The sequence below is a fragment of the Mytilus edulis genome, chromosome 11, assembly GCF_963676685.1.
Source record: "Mytilus edulis chromosome 11, xbMytEdul2.2, whole genome shotgun sequence".
Classification (NCBI taxonomy): Eukaryota; Metazoa; Mollusca; class Bivalvia; order Mytilida; family Mytilidae; genus Mytilus; species Mytilus edulis.
This window is the reverse complement of record NC_092354.1, coordinates 15,559,952-15,575,368: the sequence shown is the minus strand read 5'-3', so window position 1 is coordinate 15,575,368 and position 15,417 is coordinate 15,559,952. Positions and strand designations below refer to the sequence as shown.

Below are 15,417 nucleotides of genomic sequence, written 5' to 3'. Positions count from 1 at the left end.
TGAAATTAAGACTTTCGTCATATTTCAATTAACACATTTACCCACTCAGATAAATTTGATTCCTATTTCATATTGGTTGATTAATTTGCCAAAGCGAAAATAAAAACATTTAATACGATATGTCATTTTTTCTGTCCGTTGACTATTAGTTTCATTAACCGTGTGAATAAATTGATATCAATTGCACGCAAGTTCTTAAATGTCAATCTCCGTTTGCGATGTAAACGGAGCTAATTGCCGAATAAAAAAGAAACATAAAGTACACGAGATCAAATGATTCACGTTTTACTCTGACAATATCTTTTTGCTTGGTAAACAAAACTTAAATCAGATTTAAAACAATATAACACACCCTCATAAGGTACACGATAACTCACAATCGTAATGTCACAAGTAAATTTTAATGTAAAAGTCGATTTTATAGATTAGAATATGAAATATCATGTGATATAACCATTCTTACAGAGGTAACCATTTTATTAAGATCAGCATGCATATATTGACATGTTAAAATGTGCACAAATAGTTATGATTAATCTGCTTTCAGTAACTGGAGGTATATTTGAACCAGTAATGTGTGTCTTTGGTTTTTTATGTCAGTTATGTTTTTGGGCTTTGTACAATTCTTTTGAGTTAAGCGATTTCCAAAAACTTTTACAGTTTCTTCATATATTGTTCTTTTATAGTTATCAAAGGTACGAAGATTATAATTTAGTACGCCAGACGCACGTTTCGTCTACATAAGACTCATCAGTGACGCTTATATCAAGATATTTATAAAGACAAACAAGTACAAAGTTGCATTGAGGATCCAAAATTCCAAAAAAATGTGCCAATTACGGCTAAAGTAATCTATGCCTGGGATTAATGTCCAAGATAATGTCAGTGGTTGTTGAGACTTGCATAACGTAAAATCACAAAAATACTGAACTCAGAGGAAAATCGAAAAAGGAAAGTCACTTATAAAATGGTAAAATCAAAACCTCAAACACACCAAACGATGGATAACAACTGTCGTATTCCTGGCTTGGTTCAGGCATTTTTCTTATGTAGAAAATGGTGGATTGCACCTGGTTTTAACGATAGCTAAATCTCTCACTTGTATGACAGTCGCATCAAAATTTCATTATATTGATTACGAAGTGTGAACAAAACAAACAGATACAGGAGGTGAAAATGTCAAAAATAGGTGTACAGTAGTCAACATTGTGTTATTATCTTAATCACCATTAAAACAAACAAATGTAACCAAGAAGCACAAACAGGCATACATAAAATTTAACAACCTCATTTTTATTTTTATTATACGATTTTAACTTTGCCAATTTCTGTAGGTGCCTGTCAGAAGCATGTATTCGGTGTTTGTCTATGTTTTGTGATAAATTGGACCTTCTGTATTTATATCTGTAACTTCCTGGTTAGGGTTTGGTCTTTGAAAGCCGTTATGTGTCTTATAGTTGTTTTTGTTCATGTATCTATATGTCTCGTCTGGAAAGTTCGATCTGTCATTCGCAAACATGGCACATTAATCATATTCATATGTATATATGCTTGTCAAAATCACTTCTTTCAATTATAAAAACATCGTTATAAATTACTTTGCTAATCATGCATGGGCCCACTCGTTGGAATAAAAAAATTATCCCGCAGTTCCCGAGATCACCCTCGGTTTTCGAAGGAATTCATATTCCTCATTTTTCAGTTTTCTATTTAGTGGTTTATGTACTGTTGTTTGTCTTCTTTTTATCATGGCGTTGTCAGATAATTTTTAACTTATTTGTTTAGATGTCCTTTTGGTATATCTCGCCTCTATATCATATTTGTATTTGCACGAAAAAGATATTTCTTCATTGAATAACATCAAATTTCAACAATGGCCATTTGTTTCAACGGCACGTGCATTATATTCTAAACTAGTTATGATTAGATCAAAATAAATCGACGGAAAATCCATCATCTCACATGTAAATAAAAAGAGGCCGATAACACGGCTTATCACAAACACGTTATAATTTAACGGTCTTCTTTCGCCTTGTTGTGGTTGTAAACCAAACTGTTTGTCTTTCGAACTAAACATGACTTACACGTTGACGGTAAAAGTTATAACACCTATATGAGAGTCTGAATATGTGGTCTTTCAGTTCTATTTCTTTTTTTTATTATAGTAATTTTCCCCTCTTTTATATATATATATATACTAACCATTATTTTCTATTTTTTATAACTAAGAATGTTTATTTCAATTATAAGTTTATATTATTTTTTTTTTTTGGGGGGGGGGGGGGTAAATTTTACTGTAGTACATGTATTATCATCCATTATTGTTCATTCTGCAAATCCGTTCCAGACCCTAATACATGTATGTATTTTGAACGACAACGCAAGATATCTGAATAGTCATTTTAATTGGAAGTTGTTCTCTATGAAATCCGATGAGTCTAAAAAAGTGAGTTTTTACGTATTTTTACACTTCGAATCGTGCACTTGGTTTGAAAGAAGGTTTTAGCTGTAATTAACAAATGGTGCCATTTTGATCGAGTCTAATACTTCTGGTCCGAATCAACATTTACATAGAAATAAAATGCCCTTCCCTTTACCCATTTAATTATCAGTAGGCATTATGATATAACCTAAATAGCTGTTATTAATTGTATTGGGGTAGTCTGAGGTCTGTTATCTGAGTCTTTGTTTGTAAGCTAGTTGTTTATGTTCTTCGTACTAATCTGTTAAGTAAAGCCATTTTGAAATTTTTTTAATAGTTTGTTCTTATGTTGTGTTGTCCCAGGTTTAGGAGAAAGTTGGGCACTCGCAAACATTTTTATCCTCATGATATGTTCAATGTGCCTGTCTGCAACTTTTTATTCAATGGGTTGTTTGTTATCTTTGATTTCTGTCACAGTTCTTTTCTGTTCATAGCTTCAGGTCACTGCGCCATTGTGTAACTCGATGTTAATTGTTTCATAAATTATCATACAACATCTCCATGTAACGATGTTGAGCATGCATTAAGGATGTTCGCTACTCTATTTCAAAATAACAAGCTTTTTAAAAGACTATTATATTTAGATAGTATATAAATAAAGTATTAAAAAAAGCTAAAAAAAATTCTTGGTCCGTGTGCTCATTTTCAAGATAAAAGCCATTAAAAATTTGGTGGGAAATAATTCTCTCTAGACTTTTCATATATTTAACATTGAAACCTTTTTCTTTCAAAAACAATGAAAAATAACAAGGATTTTACAAGATTTTTAAAGAAGATATTTTAAACTATGTTTAATCAAATAATGGACAAAAAAGTAGGGGTTAATGGGCAAATTATTTTAATGGCACTACATGGATAAAACCAGAGGATTCCGAATATTTGACAAAAAATCAAAAACATGAGGAGCGAACTTCCTTAAAACAATAATATCTTAATTGTTTTCATTTGATTGATGAGATGTCGTTTTTAATCTTGCATTTTTTTAAACGTTTAAATGACTTACCAACATATGACTGCTTATCGCAGTTTTATATAATAAATCAATAGATAAACATCACTTGTTAAAAAATAACTATGTTTCTATCCAACTATATCTAGAGATTATTTAAAAGCTGAACAATAAAGGCGATATTACTGATTGCTGTTCAATACACCGATAGTAAAAGTAAGTTTTACTTTTGTTTGGATTATTTTGACTTTTCATAGATATATGTGTAAATTCTTAAATGATGATCAATTTTCTGTGCTTCTTAGTTGATTAATATTGGAAAACATTTGCAAATCTTTTGCGCCTAGTTGAAACAGTGGCGCACACATCGTGGTTTAGTTTTCTCACCAATTAAGAGTACATTTCCAGTACTGTACTGAAACATTTAATTTTTTTTTACTATGTTGTTTTCTCTTGTAGGACTAATTTTACTCGATGTTATATCACATCGCATACTAATATCTATGAGTTTCAATGTTCATATAAATCGACGTATTTTGTTGAGTGTGTCTGTTTGACAATTATATTCTTTACATTACCTATTATGTACAACTTAAATTCTGTTGTAACGATATTGGTCTCGATATTTGACTTTAGGTTTTGTAAGTTTGGAAACAAATTAAAGAAAACACGTCTTACATGAACGACATTTATCATCAGAGAGAGTAAACACTAAAATGTTTCCGAACATCAGTGCACAACTCCGTATAATTACAGATATATGATATATTTTTGTTACCTGATGAAATAAATCAATCAGGTCTATATGACATTAATATCAAATTTAGTGAACATTGGTATTCTTAACAAAATACAACCGGAATAACAGTAAATCTAACTCATTGTTCTTTTTATTATTTAGACCTTTTGTGCAAAAAAAAACCTAAATCATGCATGATAGTTGTTTTCCATCTGCTGATATTTCAATTCTTGCATCACTTTGGGAAAACAGTGGAAGGTTGTAAGGCGGTAACCTTTCGCGACTAGTTGAAATAATGTTTATCCAATTCTTGAACCAATGCATATATATATCATAAACTTAGTCCTCTGTGCACGATTTTATCATTTTTTACGCAAATATAACGTATAATCGTTAATTTTTTCTCTCTCTGTTATGATTTAACAAATATGGCTACTCATTAAATGCCGTGTTTTGAAGCCGAAGTTTACCGATTGTCACCTTATAGTAAATAATCAACAAAAAGCATGGGTATTTAGCACGTGTTTAACATATACAATCAGGTAATTGTTTAGTTTAAGGACAGATTCATGCGTATTGCTATCACCGGATTTTTACGAGGAAGGTCACGCTTAGGTCACTATGCATACGGAAAATATGTCGGCGAATTGCTTCCTGGCCGCAAGCAATTAAAAATAAGTAAACTTCTTCTAAATGTGGACAAATTAAAGAATTTTCATCAGAAAAAAGTATATGTACATAAGTTGTATAATGAAAACTATCCATTTAGTTTTAAAAAAAACATATGCATATTTGTTTTTTATTTGAGGTTTCATATGACTTTAACTGACTTCTTTCATAGATACAACGATTTGGGTTGGAAATATTGCTGTACATGTAAAAACCTATTGCAAATTTTTACTGAGATGTTATTTACAGAGCCCGTAAACTTAAATACGATCCGGGTAAACTTATTAATTATTTGAATAAACTTATCCAAAAAGGTTACCAATCCAACACAGTAATTAGATCTTTGAATATTATCTCTATTAGTATAAACATTTATTTTGTTACCATAAAAAAAACATGAACATAAAATCGAGCTGAACATTATCTTCAGATATATAGCACATTCATGGCTCTACAATCTGTCGATACCTGTATCTTGTAAACAAAGTCATGTTTTCTCTGACTGTTAATGAAGTACTTACATTAAATCAATTTGATGTTGGATGTGAATTCATTTATATGTTATTCTTATATGTATGATTTTTGTATTAATTGTTATTTTTAAATGGGCTGTCAGTAATTGCAAGCACTCGCAGATCTATACGCATGTTGATATAAATCAGCACGAGGACATATTATAGGTTCAGGTATTTCACATCCAATATTTTATGGTAATATTGTTTACAAAGCACAAAAATGTCGGCATTCACCTCAAAAGATAACAAAACCTTTTAACAAACTTATTACGAACGGATATAGTTACGATACTGTAGTCAAGTTATCCCTTCGTAAATTTATAGGACGCCATTACGAGTCGGTTGACTGTTAAGAAATAATCGTTTCACAGATGATATAGGATATGTTCCGTGTGTCGTAATTACAGTTTCTTTTTCACGAATGTGACTTACTGAATTAGACTATTTAAGGGTTTGTAATAACATGAACAACACGACGGGTGCCATATATGGAGCAAGATATGCTTACCCTTCCGGAGCACCTAAGATCAACCCCAGTTTTGGTGGGGTTCGTTATGTTTAGTCCTTAGTTTTCAATGTTGTGTCTTGTGTACTATTATTCGTCTGTTTGTCTATTCCATTTTTAGCCATGGCGTTGTCAGTTTATTTTTCGATCTGTGAGTTTGACTGTCCCTCTGGTATATTTTACCCCTCTTTCAAAAAAGATTGCATATCTAGGTATTAATATTGATTCACTCATATTGAGTCTTTGCATCGGAAATTAAAACATTTATTCTAAAACCAGTTGTTGTCATGATACGGGTTATGTTCTTCTCATAAATGTTATGATGGTATAATACTAAACTAAAAGTAGAGATTGTACTTGATTTTTATATGATGAAGACATAATCTTTCAATTAATTAAATTGCGGTATGTAGCTGATATGTCAGTAACTGTTAGTCGTCCTTTGTTTATTATGTATCATTGTCTATGTGTTTCTTTATTCTACATTGGCTAGGGGTATAAGAGAAGGGTTGAGATCTCACAAAACAAGTTTAAACCCGCCGCATTTTGGCGCCTGTCCTAAGTCTGGAGCCTCTACCCTTTGTTATTCTTGTTTGTTTTTTAATATAGTTCATTTATAGGTTTTGGAGTTTAGTAAGACATCCATTTTCATTGAACTAGTACCCAATTTTTGTTAGGGGCCAGCTGAGAACCACATCCAGGTGCGGGATTTTCTCGCTGCGTTGAAGACCCATCGGTGGCCTTCAGCTGTTGTCAGCTCTTTGATGGGGTTATTTGTCTCTTTGACATATTCCCCTTTTCCGTTCTCAAATCTTGTCAATGACGACAGGTTTTTGATTTTGGTAGGAGTTTTCTGCTTTGTATCGATCTGAAATAAGCCCTTTCCAACTGATTTTTATAGGTTGGTCTTAGGTAGCACTCCACAGTTAGAATCTAAAAGTAAAATTGCATCTAAAAGTGCAGGAACATGAACACGCATTTTGAATGCATAAAGCCACTTTTACATTGATACCCAAACATGTATACATATTTAGAATCCTTTTTATCAGACAATTTCGAATCTGTTACATAATAGTTAAAACAATAATGTATAAGTTCAGTATCCATGGAAACATAAAGGATTTGTTTTCTGATTTTTTCTTCAAAAATGGCGTTGGGACCCTCTCATTCAAGCTATTAAATATATATAAACTAGAATTTCAATGCATATCAGATATACAATATTTCAACACTAATGTATAGCCCTTTCAAAAAATAGAAAAAAATTGGGGGTCTTTCGCCTCATTTTCTCGCAAATTAACTTTCAAAAGTTTGAGCTAAATTTACACCTTACCAAAATAGTCAACAAATGCTGATATAATTTTAGAGTCAATGCTGGAACGGACACTAATTTGAACCCGACATTTACACTTCTACTGAACAAAACATGGCTCAATCTCTTCTCTTGAGTCATATCTTTCCACTAAAACCACTTACAAAGCTGTATTATTTGTTTTTACTAATTCTTAACTACTTTTACCAAGTTAATTTGTTTTAGAAAAAAATCCACAGGGGCCATAATGCGAAACTAACAATCCTAACTGTGGAGTGCTACCTTATGTTGTTCTTTTATATCATTGTCCTAGGTAAGTGCAGGATTTGGCACAAACAAACTAATCAATAGCGCTAGATTCTGTATGTGCCTGTAATTTTATGGTTATCGTTTGTTGCTGTAGTTCATATTTTTTTCGTTTATTGTTCATAAATCAGACAGTTTTGCTCAATATTTAAAGCCGGTTGGTGACCTATATTTGTAAACTTCTCTTTTAGTTGGTCTTTGGTTGATGGCTGTCTCAATGGCAATCATATTACATTTTTCTTCATTTTTGAGTATATTATTAAGAGTGTTCACTCCTCTGTTTAAAAATCACAAGATTTTAGAAAGACTGTAATACATTCATAGATATCAATATTCTAACTTTAAAAGTTTTAAAACAAGCCCATGTAGTTGATTTTGAGATATCATCAATTTAAAAATTTGGCGGGAAATGATCCTCTCCGTATTTTTCATACGTTTACAAGTAAAGTGGCCACCAAATATTTTCAAAATTAATAAAAGAAAAATAGCAAGAATGTTTTAAGATTTTTAAAACTGGATTTTGGATTAATTATATGTTATACAATTATTGAAATAAGGGGTTAATTCTTTATCGGCAATGCATGGATTATACCAAACGATTCCGAATGTCTGAAAAAGGAAATGACAGGAGTAGAGACCATCCTTAATAGGACTATTGGGCGGATATGGTTCTCCGGGGTAAGTACTTTAGATTCGCTCTTAGGACATAAGAGGGTCCTTTAAATCGAAAGTATTTTAAATTATTTTGTTGTAGGGATGAGAAGGGGATACATTAAATAACCATACCTTTTCATATTTTTTGTATAACAAAAATGCATATCTTAAAAGTTGAAATCATCCCTTCGTAAATTTTACGGACGCCATCACGAGTTGGTTGACCGTTATGGAATAACCGTTTCACAAATGATATCGGATATGTTCCTTACGTCGTAACTACAATCCCCTTCCCTTTCATGAATATGACCTACCGAATTAGACTATTTACCGGATTTGTAATCACATAAGCAACACGACGGGTGCCACATGTGGAGCAGGATCTGCTTACCCTTCCGGAGCACCTGAGATCACCCCTAGTTTTTGGTGGGGTTCGTGTTGTTTATTCTTTAGTTTTCTATGTTGTGTCGTGTGAACTATTGTTTTTCTGTTTGTCTTTTTTATGTTTAGCCATGGCGTTGTCAGTTTATTTTAGATTTATGAGTTTGACTGTCCCTTTGGTATCTTTCGTCCCTCTTTTAACATATATGTTGTTGACAATAATATATTAAAAACTAATTTAAGTGACTACGATAATTTATCGATAGGTAAACTGATCTGACATATATTTTAATATCTGTTGCATTTACAACAGTAATTCATAATTGCATAATTTTATGTGAAAAAAAATGTTTGAATTATTTCCGACACGTATGATTCAATCAGCAACGTTTTTTCTTCTTCTATAAAACATGCTAATAGCTAGACCTTTTCATATATCATACAGTTGAAAATAGCAACTTATTCCAGCAGCTCATTCCTATCCCTTTTTACATATTTTGGGACCACCTCCACGGGGAATAAAGTAGACGAGTCAAAAGTATATCGTCTAAGTTATCACATAAGCAACATGACGGGTGCCGCATGTGGAGCAGGATCTGCTTACCCTTCCGGAGCACCTGAGATCACCCCTAGTTTTTGGTGGGGTTCGTGTTGTTTATTTTTTAGTTTTCTATGTTGTGTCATGTGTACTATTGTTTTTCTGTTTGTCTTTTTCATTTTTAGCCATGGCGTTGTCAGTTTGTTTTAGATTTATGAGTTTGACTGTCCATTTGGTATCTTTCGTCCCTCTTTTAAGATACAAAGCAAATGTGTTAGGCATATAGTTTACGCTTCTAAACGGTAACTTCGATCAGTCTGTGTTAAGTAAACGAAATGCATTACAGCTTATCTAATCACAGGTTCCGATCCCTAACTAGTAGTGCCGACAAGAATATAATCACTTTCCATATTGATGTCTAGTTATTTTAACGTTAATATCAATAAAAAAAAAATTGGATGACTGCCTATTTGATTATTATTTTCTTTACATTACCTGTTATTCCAATATCTAAAAGTCTGTATGAACACTAACAAGATACAGGTCGCAAACAATTGCAAGATCAATAGAATGTAAATATTGTTTTTTTTGTGAGAATTTCATTAATAAATATGAAGTTCAACACGAACGCATTCAAATGACAAAAAGAGTACCACATTCAGTGTTTATCAAAAGATCAGTTACAATAGAAATAAACAATTTTGCTGAAAGGTAATGATCTGTATGACCAAGAAGTAAAATTCATAAAAGATCAATGCATGAGTGAGTTGGTACCTGTGTTCAGTATAGGAAAGGCGACAGATACCAGATGAGACATTCCAACCCATAGATCGAGAGAAAAAAAAAACCAACTGACAACAACATGTCTAAAAATCAAATTTAAAAAAATCAAATTCTTCGAAGCTCTAAATTATTTCAAACACAACCAATTTAAAAAAGAGATTTGAGGATTGTTTCGTTAAAACAGTTCATTTGTATTGTATTGGGAGAGAATACATCGAATTGCATTTTTTCAAACTTATTTCTAAAACTGAATTTTATATACTTATACATGATTATCTATATTGCTTAATTTTCATGAAGTATGTTTGCTATAATTTATTATGTTTCATGAAGGCTGTCTTGTAAAACTAGGGAAACACATGTTTTTTCTTATTTTTGTGTGTGTACATTTATGAGACAGACACCAGAATTGTTTCTAAATACTATTGATTGTTATTAAGCTATCCTATAACTTTATTTCTCCAATTCTTACACGATTTATCCCTTTCCTGACATGTTGATTATTTTTATTTAATCAAAGTGTGGATCGTTTGATCTCAGTTCTTCATTGGTCAAAATTCGATTATGACGTCGAATTTTCTTGCTTTCCTCTGAATTTCCTATTGTGACGGCACGAAAAATGCCGACTATGTCTGATGACGTCACATAGAAAGAGCACATTTTTTTGCAGATCATTTGAATTTATTGAAGTATTGAATTCTTTGCATATTGTTTAAAAATCATTAGAGAAACAGATTCCACCACCAAATCTCGTTTGAAAATTTTAATGTCTCGAGTGAATATCGTATCACATTCGATGCAGTGGTAGAATATTTATATATACCTAGATCAACACTGATATCTGATTCATTGATTTAAATATCGCCAACTTCTTATTTTTTTTTAGAGAGAAGAGGCAAATCAGAATGTTCGATTTCGTGCTCAAAATTGCAGAAACCATTTATGCAGTAATAGCTTATCTGCTAGGTGTAAAGCATCCAAGACAAATAAGTAATAGTAAGTTTTCATAAATATGACATGAACGATCATGTGTTGACCATATAGTACATACTTGCGTATCTACATCACGTAGCACAACGGAATTTCCTGAAAAAGACACTCCAAAAGCTTCATGTATCGTAACTTTACCCTATATTCTATATAAAAAAAAAACGAAAATGAGAAACACCTATGAAACACAACAACAAACAATAACCACTAAACAACTGGCTTCTGACAAAGCCAACTACAATTAATAGATAAATCCTGTTCGCCCAAGCATCAATTAGTACACACCCAAAATATGTGATGTAAATATGTCACAAGCAAGCAGTATCGACAGGGTATAAGATAATGAGTTAGCATAACTGTACATATATAGCAACACTAGTATATATGCAGTTGATCTTTACTATTTTAGAAAATCAGTGTATAAGTGCCAACAACAAAAATATTTTACGATTTCACTGCTATGATAAATTGATAACCTTTAAGAAAAGTGTATTCAAGAGACCAATGAAAAAGGTTTACAGAACATATTAAAATGTTTCAGATGAGCTACTGCAGATTATTTGGTTGAGACAATTGAAGGCGGTAAGAATTATGTATATTTAAGGCAATACAAGGTTATTGATGCTCAAATCTCGTAGATAGATTAGGAATTGAAACGGACAAATCAAGTAAATAAACATTAGTTGGGGTAGGGAACATGAACTCCGAAACGAGCAAGATCGTTGAGTCAATAGGATAATTATTCCTCGTTTGCAATGCACGCATCATTGGCATTACAATTTCACACTCGATCAAAATGTTACAATTATTAGATACTATACGTGTATTCAAAGATCTAAAACCATAATCAACATGTCGCTAGAAAGCTGTAAATAAAGGCAACAGTAGTATACCGCTGTTCAAAATTCATAAACCGATAGAGAAAAACCTAATCCGGGTTACAAACTAAAACTGAGGGAAACGTATCAAATATAAGAGAACTACGACACAACAGAGACACAACACCGACATGTAACACACACAGAAACGAACTATAATGTAACATTAGCCATTTTCCTGACTTGGTACAGGGCGTTTAATGAACAAAATGTTGGGTTGAACCTGGTTTTGTGGCCTATTAAACCTCCCGCTTTAATGGCAGTGTTTATCATAACATTAAATGACAACATTACACGACAGGGTTACAATAAATAAACAGAGAAATGGGAGAAAATATAGGACAGAGAAACAAACGAATAATAGCCATCAAAAGGTAACAGGTTATAAAATATTTTCATACGCCAGACGCGCGCTACGTTCACACAAAACTATGCTCAGATGTAAAAAGTTTGAAAGCCATAACAAGTACAAAGTTGAAGATCGCCGAGGACCAAAAGTTCTAAAAAGTTGTGAGGCCAGGGTTATCCGCCTGGGACAAAAACATAATTATTATCAGGAATAATACATAGTTTTGCAAACAGTAAATTTTATAAAATGACTATATAATAGATATACATGATTAGATTGGAGTGGTGATAGCTAGAATAAAAAACGAATACATTACAAGTAAAACCGACATTTCGTATCAGTCAACCAATTTGTGATGGTGACTGTCAAACTTAAGTAGTGTCGATTTCAGTCGTTCATCCTCATAACTCTGTTGGAACAGTTTTTGTCAAAGGAGCCAACTCCTACCAGCGAATTCCGTAAATATGTCAACGTAACGTATTAACCGAGTTATGTAAGCGATACACAATTGAGCAGAGGATATGTTACTGCTGCGAATGGTCCAAAGTTGACAATTGGAAAGTTGAAATCATTGCATTTATTTTAGATTCTAGTTTAAAGTCGCCAATATGTGCTATAGATAAGACCGTTGGTTTTCCAATACTATTTTTTGGGGGCCTTTATAGCTTGCTGTTCGGTGTGAGCCAAGGCTCCATGCTTAAGACTGTACTTTGACTTATAATGGTTTACTTTTATACATTGTGACTTGGATTGAGAGTTGTCTCATTGGCACTAAAACCACATCTTCTTATATCTATAAACTTATGCCAAAAAGAACCTTTTAACTGTAAACATTGAGTGAGGTGATACATTTTGTCGTTGAAGGAAATTACATAAAAAAATGCCTGCACCAAGTCAGGAATATGACAGTTGTTGTACATTCGTTTGGTGTGTTTATCTTTTGATTTTGCCATTTGATTTGGGACTTTCCGTTTTACATTTTCCTCGGAGTTCAGTATTTTTGCGATTTTTTTTCAGACCGATATCATATAACGCAGGAACTTGTTAACGTTTGTTTTCTACTTGATAATGTCGTTGTTTAAGTGTCAATAGACAGCCTTGAAAGCTATGTAAGAAAATTATAAAAAGAACGCTATTATTTTTTAGATAATTGCATTGTATCTTAAGCTCCGATGATATCAATTCGTGAGTTAGGTTTACTGGTGACGGAGCTTACAATACAATACAGTTATCTCCTTATTGATGCCATAAAAATTGCTGACGTTATCCAATCACAATGAACGTTTCAAACGATGTTGCATTAAAATACTCATTTCGTGTATTGTCAACATGTTGGAACAGTCAGGGATCAATATTTGGGTTTGGAGTTCAAAACTATTTTTTAGATTTCACAAATAAATTGGAGTTATCTATATAGATTATCTATACTTTGATGCTATAATTGCAAGCTTTCGTTCACATATCACATAAAATTGAGAATGGAAATGGGGAATGTGTCAAAGAGACAACAACCAGACCAATGAACACAATTCTTCTGCATGAAGACGAGGTGAAGTACTCGATATTTTGCTTTATTTTGAATATGCCATTAAAAAATGTTATAAAAGATGGATATCATATCCTCTCGTTAAATAATAAAATTGATAATTATAACTAGATTTCACTTTTTTTTAATCTAGCTGATGCAACCAGTAACCAAAGCTTAAAACCGGTAGACTTTTTCTCTATAAGGAACGCTGGAGGACAATATATACCACCAGCGAAAGATCCACGTAATCCCAAAACCTGAGGATACCATCCATTGATTAGTTTCTTTGAACACATTTTAGAACTGATATTGTTTCAAATACATAATATCATAAATCAATTAAGAATATCGACTGAGTTCTTATAAAAAAAAGATCACTTTGCAAAATATATCCGAACGCCCTGCAAGACATATTTGAAAAGAATGATACAATCAAAACTAATTTCAGTAAGATGAATAGCTTTTGCAAAAATGGACGATTATATTTATTTATGCAAAATATGTCCGAACGCCTTTCAAGATATATTTGAAAAGAATGATACAATCAAAACAAATATAAGTAAGAGAAATAGCTTTGGCAAAAATGGACGATTATATAAATTTGTCTTAAAAAACAAATTTCCAATGCAAAGGAATGATTTAAAGCTGTATAAATAGACAGAGCTGCCTTTCGTACAATTCTGACACTTAATCCCAAAATGCAATATGGATCAGTCCAAATTAAAAAAAAAATGATGATACAAATCACTGTTAAATAAATAACAAAACATTAAATTTAACGATACATTTTCTCCCAAAATACACAGTTCTTATTGTTTATATTCATAAAAATGACAGGAATGTCTATTTTTATCGATTTGAGAGTGACCAAACAGGCTATTTTTTTGAAAGAGAAAAAATAGATACTTTCTTCTTTTTTCCTTTGATCTTCTCTACAGCGTTTTCCCACTTAATTATTCATGAAACAACAACATGAAAATAAACTCATCATAGATACAAGGACTAAATTTCATATGTATGCCAGACGCGCGTTTCGTCTACAAAAGACTCACCAGTGACGCTCGAATCCAAAAAAGTAAAAAAAAAAAGCCAAATAAAGTGCGAAGTTGAAGAGCATTGAAATGATGTTTGAAAGTAAATAGTGTACAGCAAAATTAATATAAAATGTGGTGTCAACGTCAATTGGATAGCAACCTAGCATAAAAAATAACCAAAAGATATGTGCCCGCTAAATGGTGAAAAGGAGATGCAGGTTTTTTTATGAAGCTGATTCAAGCCCAGCGACAAATATATCAGTATTTTAAACAACTTAAAAATCGTAGCTTTATAGGTGCAACCTTTAGCATGTTTCTAATGACATTATTTCATGTCACTAAGCAGTTCATAATAAGTAAGCACACGGGTGCATATCAATCTGTGCTACAGTTTAAAGTTTTGTTTTCACTGTAAATCTTAAATATATGTTTGCAAAAAAACAATGTCTCCACGTGGAACTCTAGACCCAAAGATGTCACATTAGTGTTATATTTAACATTGCCATAAAAGCGGGAGGTTTGGCTAGCCATTAAAACCAGGTTCAACCCACCATTTTTTCTTACAATGTCCTGTAACAAGTAAGGAAAATTGCAATTGATATCTAATAGTCCGTTTCTTTGTGTGTTTCATTGTCGTTTTTTGTTGTTGTTGCACTTTATTGTTTCTGTTGTTTCGTTGTTTTCCTCTTATTGTTGATGTATTTCCCTTAGTTTTAGTTTGTAACCCGGATTTGTTTTCTCTCAATCGATTTATGACATTATAACAGCGGTATACTACTGCTGCCTTTATTTTAAACCTGCAATC

At 32.2% G+C, this 15,417-nt stretch overlaps 1 long non-coding RNA gene across 1 annotated transcript; it reads left to right on the top strand.

Annotated features, from left to right (window-relative positions):
• The first annotated feature begins 3,524 nt into the window (after positions 1-3,524).
• On the top strand, positions 3,525-14,305 carry LOC139494766 (uncharacterized). Its single transcript, XR_011657140.1, has 4 exons — positions 3,525-3,647; positions 10,720-10,829; positions 11,379-11,405; positions 13,730-14,305. It is a non-coding gene; the product is annotated as an uncharacterized lncRNA (long non-coding RNA).
• Positions 14,306-15,417: the final 1,112 nt, after the last annotated feature.